This window comes from Arachis hypogaea, chromosome 15 (genome assembly GCF_003086295.3).
Source record: "Arachis hypogaea cultivar Tifrunner chromosome 15, arahy.Tifrunner.gnm2.J5K5, whole genome shotgun sequence".
Taxonomy (NCBI): domain Eukaryota; kingdom Viridiplantae; phylum Streptophyta; class Magnoliopsida; order Fabales; family Fabaceae; genus Arachis; species Arachis hypogaea.
The window spans coordinates 92,989,019-93,000,454 of NC_092050.1; the positions used below are offsets into that span (position 1 = coordinate 92,989,019).

An 11,436-nucleotide genomic window follows, 5' to 3' on the forward strand; every position below is an offset into this window, starting at 1 on the left:
CTATCTAAATTCTGAGTTTCTATAGATGCCAATCATTCTGAACTTCAAAGGATAAAATGAGATGCTAAAACTGTTCAGAAGCAAAAAGGCTACTAGCCCCGCTCATCTAATTGAAACTAATCTTCATTGATATTTTTGGAATTTATTGTATTTTCTCTTCTTTTTAACCTATTTAGTTTTTAGTTACTTGGGGACAAGAAACAATTAAAGTTTGGTGTTGTGATGAGCGGATAATTTATACCCTTTTTGGCATTGTTTTTACATAGTTTTTAGTATGATTTAGTTACTTTTTATTATATTTTTATTAGTTTTTATTCAAAAATAAAATTAATGGACTTTACTATGAGTTTGTGTATTTTTCTGTGATTTCAGGTATTTTCTGGTTGAAATTGAGGGACCTGAGCAAAAATCTGATTCAGAGGCTGAAAAAGGACTGCAGATGCTGTTGGATTCTGACCCTCCTGCACTCGAATTGGATTTTCTAGAGCTACAAAAACCTAATTGGCACACTCTCAATTGCGTTGGAAAGTAGACATCTTGGGCTTTCCAGCAATATATAATAGCTCATACTTTGCTCGAGATTTGATGGCCCAAACTGGTGTTCAAACGCCCACCATTGACGTTTTTCTGGAGTAAAATGCCCAAACTGGCACCCAAGCTGCCGTTTAACTCCAAGAATGGCTTATGCACGTGTAAAGCTCAATGCTCAGCCCAAGCACATACCAAGTGGGCCACGGAAATAGATTTCTGCACTATCTGCTCTTAGTTACTTATTTTCTGTAATCCCTAGTAACTAGTTTAGAATAAATAGCACTTTTTACTATTATACTTAGAGACTTTTGAGACTATACTTGGAGACCATGTTCACGTTTGGAGGCTGGCCTCACGGCCATGCCTAAACATCTTTCACTTATGTATTTTCTACGGTGGAGTTTTTACACCCCATAGATTAAGGTGTGGAGCTCTGCTGTTCTTCATGAATTAATGCAATTACTACTATTTTCTATTCAATCACGCTTGATTCTATTCTAAGATACTCACTCATACCTCAATTTGGAGAATGATATGATCCGTGACACTCATCATTATTCTTAAACCTATGAACGCGTTCCTGAAAACCATTTCCGTTCTATCTAAGCTCAACGTAGTCATTGGGCGACAACTTGAGTGGGTATCTCTTGGATTTCTAATACACAGACCGAGTCCGTGAGATTAGAATCTTCGTGGTAGAGGCTAGAACCATTGGCAGCCATTCCTGAGATCCAGAAAGTCTAAACCTTATCTGTGGTATTTCGAGTAGGATCTGAGAAGGGATGTGATGAGCAGATGATTTATACGCTTTTTGGCATTATTTTTAGTATGTTTTTAGTAGAATCTAGTTACTTTTAGGGATGTTTTTAATAGATTTTATGTTAAATTCACATTTCTGGACTTTACTATGAGTTTGTGTGATTTTCTGTGATTTCAGGTATTTTCTGGCTGAAATTGAGGGACCTGAGCAAAAATCAGATTCAGAGGTTGAAGAAGGACTGCTGATGCTGTTGGATTCTGACCTCCCTGCACTCAAAGTGGATTTTCTGGAGATACAGAACTCAAAATGGCGCGCTTTTAATTGTGTTGGAAAGTAGCCATCCAGGGCTTTCCAGCAATATATAATAGTCCATACTTTGCCCAAGTTTAGACGACGCAAACTGGCGTTCAACGCCAGCTCTCTACCCAATTCTGGAGTTAAGCGCCAGAAATGGATCAAAAACCAGAGTTGAACGCCAGAAATGGATCCAAACCTGGCGTTCAACTCCACAAATGGCCTCTGCACGTGGAAAGTTAAAGCTTAGCCCAAGTACACACCAAGTGGGCCCCGGAAGTGGATTTATGCATCAATTACTTATTTCTGTAAACCCTAGTGACTAGTTTATTATAAATAGGACCTTTTACTATTGTATTAGACATCTTTTGATCACCTTAGGATCTTAGGAACATCTGGGAATGCATAGTTCTTAGACCATGGGGGCTGGCCTCTCGGCCATGCCTGGACCTTTCACTTATGTATTTTGAACAGTAGAGTCTCTACACTCCATAGATTAAGGTGTGGAGCTCTGCTGTTCCTCAAAGATTAATGCAAAGTACTACTGTTTTCCATTCAATTCATCTTATTTCGCTTCTAAGATATCCATTCGCACCCAAGAACGTGATGAAGGTGATGATTATGTGTGACGCTCATCATCCTTCTCCCTTATGAACGCGTGCCTGACAAACACTCTGTTCTACATGAAATAAGCTAGAATAAATATCTCTTAGATCTCCTAACCGGAATCTTCGTGGCGTAAGCTAGAATGATGGCGGCATTCAAGAGAATCCGAAAGGTCTAAACCTTGTCTGTGGTATTCCGAGTAGGATTCAATGATTGAATGACTGTGACGAGCTCCTAACTCGCGATTGCAGGGCGTTAGTGACAGACGCAAAAGGATAGTAAATCCTATTCCAGCATGATCGAGAACCGACAGATGAATAGCCGTGCCGTGACAGGGTGCGTGAGCATATTATTCACTAAGAGGATAAGATGAAGCCATTGGCAAGGGTGATGCCTCCAGACGATTAGCCGTGCCGTGATAGGGCATTGGATCACTTTTACGAGAGATGACCGAAAGTAGCCATTGACAATGGTGATGTATCACATAAAGCCAGCCATGGAAAGGAGTAAGACTGATTGGATGAAGATAGCAGGAAAGCAGAGGTTCAGAGGAACAAAAAACGTCTCCATTCGCTTATCTGAAATTCCTACCAATGATTTACATAAGTATCTCTATCCCTATTTTATTATATAATATTCGAAAACACCATTATCACTTTATATCCGCCTGACTGAGATTTACAAGGTGACCATAGCTTGCTTCATACCAACAATCTCCGTGGGATTCGACCCTTACTCACGTAAGGTATTACTTGGACGACCCAGTGCACTTGCTGGTTAGTTGTATCGAAGTTGTGAACCATGGTATTGGCACCATGTTCTTGGCGCCATTGCCAGGGAAAGAAAGAGCCATGAATTTTACATCATTAAAGTGTAATCACGATTACGCGTACCAAGTTGCTCACGTTGCCAGGGGTTGTTCGAGCCTGGACATCACAATTTCGTGCACCAAGTTTTTGGCGCCGTTGCCGGGGATTGTTTGAGTTTGGACAACTGACGGTTCATCTTGTTGCTCAGATTAGGTAATTTTATTTTTATTTTCTTTTCAAAAATTTTTCAAAAATTTTTCAAAATTTTCTCATCTGTTTTCGAAAAAAATATAAAAATGTTTTCAAAAATTTGATTCAAAATTTTTAAGAATGAATTCTAGTGTTTCATGAAGCATGTGAAGCCTGGCTGGCTGTAAAGCCATGTCTAATTCCTGGACTGAAGCTTTAGACTAAGAATGCAAGATTCCTGGAATTCATATTAAAAATTTTGGAATCCTTATTTTCCTTTTTCAATTAATTTTCGAAAAAAAATCCAAAAAAAAAATTTAGAAAATCATAAAAAGCAAAAATATTTTTCTGTTTCTTGTTTGAGTCTTGAGTCACATTATAAGTTTGGTGTCACTTGCATATGCATCTTGCATTTTTTCGAAAATATCATGCATTCATAGTGTTCTTCATGATCTTCAAGTTGTTCTTGGTAAGTCTTCTTGTTTGATCTTGATGATTTTTTTTGTTGTGTCTTTTCATGTTTATCATATGCATTCTTGAATTCTTAGTGTCTAAGCATTAAAGAATTCTAAGTTTGGTGTCTTACATGTTTTCTTTGCATAAAAAAATTTTTCAAAAATAAGTTCTTGGTGTTCATCTTGACATTCAAAGTATTCTTGGTGTTCATCTTGACATTCATAGCATTCTTGCATGCATTCAATGTTTTGATCTAAAAATTTCATGCATTGCATAATTTTCATGTTTTTCATAAAAATTTCAAAAATCAAAAAAATATCTTTCCCTTTTTTTTCTCTCATCAAATTCGAAAATTGAGTTGACTTTTTCAAAAAATTTTTAAAATCAAATTGTTTCTTATGAGTCAAATCAAATTTTCAATTTGAAAATCTTATCTTTTTCAAAATCTTTTTCAAAAATCAAATCTTTTTCAAAATTCTTAGTTATTTTCGAAAATTCCAAAAATATTTTTCATATTTTTATATAAAATTTTCGAAAATAACATAATCAATTAATGTTTTGATTCAAAAATTTCAAGTTTGTTACTTACTTGTTAAGAAAGATTCAAACTTTAAGTTCTAGAATCATATATTGTGATTTCTTGTGAATCAAGTCATTAATTGTGTTTTTTCAAATCTTTTTCAAAAACTAATTTCTATCATATCTTTTCAAAAATATCTTCTTATCTTTTTCAAAAATTTGATTTCAAAAATATCTTATCTTTTTGTTTGTTTCTTAACTTTTTCAAAACTTCCTAACTAACTCTCTCTCTCTCATTTTCGAAAATATCTTTCCCCTTTTTCAAAATTTCTTTTTAATTTATTAATTATTTTAATTTTTAATTTTTAAATCTTAATTTTCGAAAATTACTAACATTTTTCAAAAACTATTTTCAAAAATCACTAACTCTTTTTCAAAAAAAAAAAATCATTTTCGAAAATTCCTTCTCTCTCACCTTATTCTATTTATTTATTCATCTACTAACATCTCATCTCACATCTCTGCCATCCTCACAGTTGTGTTTCTTCCATTATATTACATTCTTTGTCTCCCCCTCTTCTTCTACTCACACAGGGATCCCTATACTGTGGTATAAAGGATCCATATTATTATTATTATTTTTTCTGTGCCCTCTTCTTTGTCATATGAGCAGGAGCAAGGACAAGAACATTCTTGTGGAAGCAGATCCAGAACCTGAATGGACTCTAAAAAGGAAACTAAGAGAAGCTAAAATACAACAATCCAGAGATAACCTTTCAGAAATTTTCGAACAGGAAGAGGAGATGGCAGCCGAAAATAATAATAATGTAAGGAAGATGCTTGGTGACTTTACTGCACCTAATTCCAATTTACATGGAAGAAGCATCTCCATTCCTGCCATTGGAGAAAACAACTTTGAGCTGAAACCTCAATTAGTTTCTCTGATGCAGCAGAACTGCAAGTTTCATGGACTTCCATCTGAAGATCCTTTTCAGTTCTTAACTGAATTCTTACAGATATGTGATACTGTTAAGACTAATGGAGTAGATCCTGAAGTCTACAGGCTCATGCTTTTCCCTTTTGCTGTAAGAGACAGAGCTAGAATCTGGTTGGATTCTCAACCCAAAGACAGCCTGAACTCTTGGGATAAGCTGGTCACGGCTTTCTTAGCCAAGTACTTTCCTCCTCAAAAGCTGAGCAAGCTTAGAGCTGATATTCAAACCTTCAGATAGAAAGAAGGTGAATCCCTCTATGAAGCTTGAGAAAGATACAAACAGTTGACCAAAAAGTGTCCTTCTGACATGCTTTCAGAATGGACCATCCTGGATATATTCTATGATGGTTTATCTGAGCTATCAAAGATGTCACTGGACACTTCTGCAGGTGGATCCATTCACCTAATGAAAATGCCTGCAGAAGCTCAAGAACTCATTGACATGGTTGCTAATAACCAGCTCATGTACACTTCTGAAAGGAATCCTGTGAGTAATGGGACGCCTATGAAGAAGGGAGTTCTTGAAGTTGATACTCTGAATGCCATATTGGCTCAGAATAAAATATTGACTCAGCAAGTCAATATGATCTCTCAGAGTCTGCATGGAATGCAAGTTGCATCCAACAGTACTCAAGATGCTTCTTATGAAGAAGAAGCTTATGATCCTGAGAACCCTGCAATAGCAGAGGTGAATTACTAAGGTGAACCTTATGGAAACACCTATAACTCATCATGGAGAAATCATCCAAATTTCTCATGGAAGGATCAAAAGCCTTAACAAGGCTTTAATAATGGTGGAAGAAACAGGTTTAATAATAATAAACCTTTTCCATCATCCACTCAACAACAGACAGAGAACTCTGAACAAAATACTTTTAATTTGGCAAACTTAGTCTCTGATCTGTCTAAGGCCACTGTAAGTTTCATGAATGAAACAAGATCTTCCATTAGAAATCTGGAAGCACAAGTGGGCCAGCTGAGTAAAAGGATCATTGAAATCCCTCCTAGTACTCTCCCAAGCAATACAGAAGAGAATCCAAAAGGAGAGTGCAAGGCCATTGACATAAGCACCATGGCCGAACCCAAAGAAGGAGAGGAGGACGTGAATCCCAAGGAGGAAGACCTCCTGGGACATCCAGTGATCAATAAAGAGCTTCCCTCTGAGGAACCAAAGGACTCTGAGGCTCATCTAGAGACCATAGAGATTCCATTGAACCTCCTTATGCCCTTCATGAGCTCTGATGAGTATTCCTCTTCTGAAGAGAATGAGGATGTTACTGAAGAGCAAACTGCCAAGTTTCTTGGTGCAATCATGAAGCTGAATGCCAAATTATTTGGCATTGATGCTTGGGAAGTTGAACCTCCATTGTTCATCAATGAACTAAGTGATCTGGATCAACTGACATTGCCTCAGAAGAGACAGGATCCTGGAAAGTTCATAATACCTTGTACCATAGGCACCATGATCTTTAAGGCTCTGTGTGACCTTGGTTCAGGAATAAACCTCATGCCCCTCTCTGTAATAGAGAAACTGGGAATCTATAGGGTGCAAGCTGCTAAAATCTCCGTAGAGATGGCAGACAGCTCAAGAAAACAGGATTATGGACAGGTAGAGGACGTGTTAGTAAAGGTTGAGGGCCTTTACATCCCTACTGATTGCATAGTCCTGGATACTGGAAAGGAAGAGGATGAATCTATCATCCTAGGAAGACCTTTCCTGGCCACAGCAAGAGCTGTGATTGATGTTGACAGAGGAGAAATAGTCCTTCAATGGAATAAGGACTCCCTTGTGTTTAAAACTCAAGGATCTCCCTCTGCAACCATGGAGAGGAAGCATGAAAAGCTTCTCTCAAAGCAGAGTCAACCCAAGCCCCCACAGTCTAACTCTAAGTTTGGTGTTGGGAGGCCACAACTAAACTCTAAGTTTGGTGTTGAACTCCCACATCCAAACTCTAAGTTTGGTGTTGGAGAGTTTCAACAATGCTCTGAACATCTGTGAGGCTCCATGAGAGCCCACTGTCAAGCTATTGACATTAAAGAAGCGCTTGTTGGGAGGCAACCCAATCTTTATTTATCTAACTATATTCTTCTTAGTTATATGTCTTTATAGGTTCATGATCATGTGGAGTCACAAAATAAATATAAAAATTGAAAACGGAATCAAAAACAGCAGAAGAAAAATCACACTCTGGAGGAGCATCTGCCTGGCGTTCAAATGCCAGAACAGAGCATGGTTCTGGCACTGAACGCCCAAAATGGGCAACATCCTGGCGCTGAACGCCCAGAACAAGCATGGTTCTGGCGTTCAACGCTAGAAATGGCAACAAATGGGCGTTGAACGCCCAAAATGGGCACCAACCTGGCGCTGAACGCCCAGAGTTGTGTGCAAGGGCATTTTGCATGCCTAAATTGGTGCAGGGATGTAAATGCCTTGACACCTCAAGATCTGTGGACCCCACAAGATCATCTCAGGATCTGTGGACCCACAGGATCATCTCAGGATCTGTGAATCTCACAGGATCCCCACCCACCTCACCCTCTATCTCTCCATTCATGACCATCCCTTCTGTTTTCCATCCACCACTCACATCCATACACACATCCCTCCATCTCCTCCATATCTTCTTCTTCTTCTATTCCTTCTTCTTTTGCTCGAGGGCGAGCAACATTCTAAGTTTGGTGTGGTAAAAAGCATAGCTTTTTTGTTTTTTCCATAACCATTGATGGCACCTAAGGCTAGAGAAGCCTCTAGAAAGAGGAAAGGAAAGACAAAAGCTTCCATCAAGGGTCTATAGCTCAGTGGTAGAACATTTGACTGCAAATCAAGAGATCCCTGAGATACCTTAGGGGATACATTTTCTTCCACACAATTATTGGAAGCAACTAAGGGTGGAACATCAAAAGTACTCCATCATCCTTCATGAAATCAGAGAAGATCTAAAAGCAATGAAGGAGGAGCAGCAAAGACAAGGAAGAGACATAGAAGAGCTCAAGGACATCACTAAGGTGGACTCATTCCTTGTTCTTACATTCTCTGTTTTTCGTTTTCTATGTTATGTGCTTATCTATGTTTGTGTCTTCATTACATGATCATTAGTAGTTAGTAACTATGTCTTAAAGTTATGAATGTCCTATGAATCCATCACCTCTCTTAAATAAAAAAAATGTTTTAATTCAAAAGAACAAGAAGTACATGAGTTTCGAATTTATCCTTGAACTTAGCTTAATTATATTGATGTGGTGACAATGCTTCTTGTTTTCTGAATGTATGCTTGAACAGTGCATATGTCTTTTGAAGTTGTTGTTTGAGAATGTTAAATATGTTGGCTCTTGAAAGAATGATGACAAGGAGACATGTTATTTGATAATCTGAAAAATCATAAAAATGATTCTTGAAGCAAGAAAAAGCAGCAAAGAACAAAGCTTGCAGAAAAAAAAAAAAAGAAAAAATTAGGCGAAAAAAAAAAAGCAAGCAGAAAAAGCCAAAAGCTCTTAAAACCAAGAGGCAAGAGCAAAAAGCCAATAACCCTTAAAACCAAAAGGCAAGGGCAAGGATCCCAAGGCTTTGAGCATCAGTAGATAGGAGGGCCTAAAGGAATAAAATCCTGGTCTAAGCGGCTAAATCAAGCTGTCCCTAACCATGTGCTTGTGGCGTGTAGGTGTCAAGTGAAAACTTGAGACTGAGCGGTTAAAGTCAAGGTCCAAAGCAAAAAAAGAGTGTGCTTAAGAACCCTGGACACCTCTAATTGGGGACTTTAGCAAAGCTGAGTCACAATCTGAAAAGGTTCACCCAATTATGTGTCTGTGGCATTTATGTATCCGGTGGTAATACTGGAAAACAAAGTGCTTAGGGCCACGGCCAAGACTCATAAAATAGCTGTGTTCAAGAATCATCATACTGATAGGAGAATCAATAACACTATCTGAACTCTGAGTTCCTATAGATGCCAATCATTCTGAACTTCAATGGATAAAGCGAGATGCCAAAACTATTCAAGAGGCAAAAAGCTACAAGTCCCGCTCATCTGATTGGAGCTATGTTTCATTGATAGTTTGGAATTTATAGTATATTCTATTCTTTTTATCCTATTTTGATTTCCAGTTGCTTGGGGACAAGCAACAATTTAAGTTTGGTGTTGTGATGAGCGGATAATTTATACGCTTTTTGGCATTATTTTTAGTATGTTTTTAGTAGAATCTAGTTACTTTTAGGGATGTTTTTAATAGATTTTATGTTAAATTCACATTTCTGGACTTTACTATGAGTTTGTGTGATTTTCTGTGATTTCAGATATTTTCTGGCTGAAATTGAGGGACCTGAGCAAAAATCAGATTAAGAGGTTGAAGAAGGACTGCTGATGCTGTTGGATTCTGACCTCCCTTCACTCAAAGTGGATTTTCTGGAGCTACAGAACTCAAAATGGCGCGCTTCCAATTGTGTTGGAAATTAGACATCCAGGGCTTTCCAGCAATATATAATAGTCCATACTTTGCCCAGGTTTAGACGACGCAAACTGGCGTTCAACGCCAGCTCTCTACCCAATTCTGGAGTTAAGCGCCAGAAATGGATCAAAAACCAGAGTTGAACGCCAGAAATGGATCCAAACCTGGCGTTCAACTCCACAAATGGCCTCTGCACGTGGAAAGTTAAAGCTCAGCCCAAGTACACACCAAGTGGGCCCCGGAAGTGGATTTATGCGTCAATTACTTATTTCTGTAAACCCTAGTGACTAGTTTATTATAAATAGGACCTTTTACTATTGTATTAGATATCTTTTGATCACCTTAGGATCTTAGGAACATCTGGGAATGCATAGTTCTTTGACCATGGGGGCTGGCCTCTCGGCCATGCCTGGACCTTTCACTTATGTATTTTCAACGGTAGAGTCTCTACACTCCATAGATTAAGGTGTGGAGCTCTGCTGTTCTTCAAAGATTAATGCAAAGTACTACTGTTTTCCATTCAATTCATCTTATTTCGCTTCTAAGATATCCATTCGCACCCAAGAACGTGATGAAGGTGATGATTATGTGTGACGCTCATCATCCTTCTCCCTTATGAACGCGTGCCTGACAAACACTTCTGTTCTACATGAAATAAGCTAGAATAAATATCTCTTAGATCTCCTAACCGGAATCTTCGTGGCGTAAGCTAGAATGATGGCGGCATTCAAGAGAATCCGGAAGGTCTAAACCTTGTCTGTGGTATTCCGAGTAGGATTCAATGATTGAATGACTGTGACGAGCTCCTAACTCGCGATTGCAGGGCGTTAGTGACAGACGCAAAAGGATAGTAAATCCTATTCCAGCATGATCGAGAACCGACAGATGAATAGCCGTGCCGTGACAGGGTGCGTGAGCATATTATTCACTAAGAGGATAAGATGAAGCCATTGGCAAGGGTGATGCCTCCAGACGATTAGCCGTGCCGTGATAGGGCATTGGATCATTTTTCCGAGAGATGACCGAAAGTAGCCATTGACAGTGGTGATGTATCACATAAAGCCAGCCATGGAAAGGAGTAAGACTGATTGGATGAAGATAGCAGGAAAGCAGAGGTTCAGAGGAACGAAAAACATCTCCATTCGCTTATCTGAAATTCCTACCAATGATTTACATAAGTATCTCTATCCCTATTTTATTATATAATATTCGAAAACACCATTATCACTTTATATCCGCCTGACTGAGATTTGCAAGGTGACCATAGCTTGCTTCATACCAACAATCTCCGTGGGATTCGACCCTTACTCACGTAAGGTATTACTTGGACGACCCAGTGCACTTGCTGGTTAGTTGTATCGAAGTTGTGAACCATGGTATTGGCACCATGTTCTTGACGCCATTGCCAGGGAAAGAAAGAGCCATGAATTTTACATCATTAAAGTGTAATCACGATTACGCGTACCAAGTTGCTCACGTTGCCAGGGATTGTTCGAGCCTGGACATCACAATTTCGTGCACCAGGATGACTGTGACAAGCTTCAAACTTGTGAATGTTGGGCGCAGTGACAGTGTGCAAAAGGACAAGGGTCCTATTTTGACGCTAGCGGGAACCGACAGATGATTAGCCGTGCGGTAGCTTTGCTTGGTATTTTTCATCTGAGACGAGAAATCTGACAGTTGATTAGCCATGTAGAGATCGTACCTAGTATTTTTCATCCAAGAGGATCATACAGCTTGCCATGGAAGGGAGCACGCATGATTGGAAGAAGACAATAGGAAAGCAGAGGTTCAGAAGCAACAAAGCATCTCCAAACGCTTATCTTTATCTTTAT

General features: G+C 38.8%; 1 non-coding gene across 1 annotated transcript; it reads right to left on the reverse strand.

Moving 5' to 3' along the window:
• Window positions 1-5,363: 5,363 nt before the first annotated feature.
• Window positions 5,364-5,471, reverse strand: LOC112753075 (small nucleolar RNA R71). Its single transcript, XR_003177475.1, has one exon. It is a non-coding gene; the product is annotated as a small nucleolar RNA R71 (small nucleolar RNA).
• Between the last annotated feature and the right edge of the window lie 5,965 nt (window positions 5,472-11,436).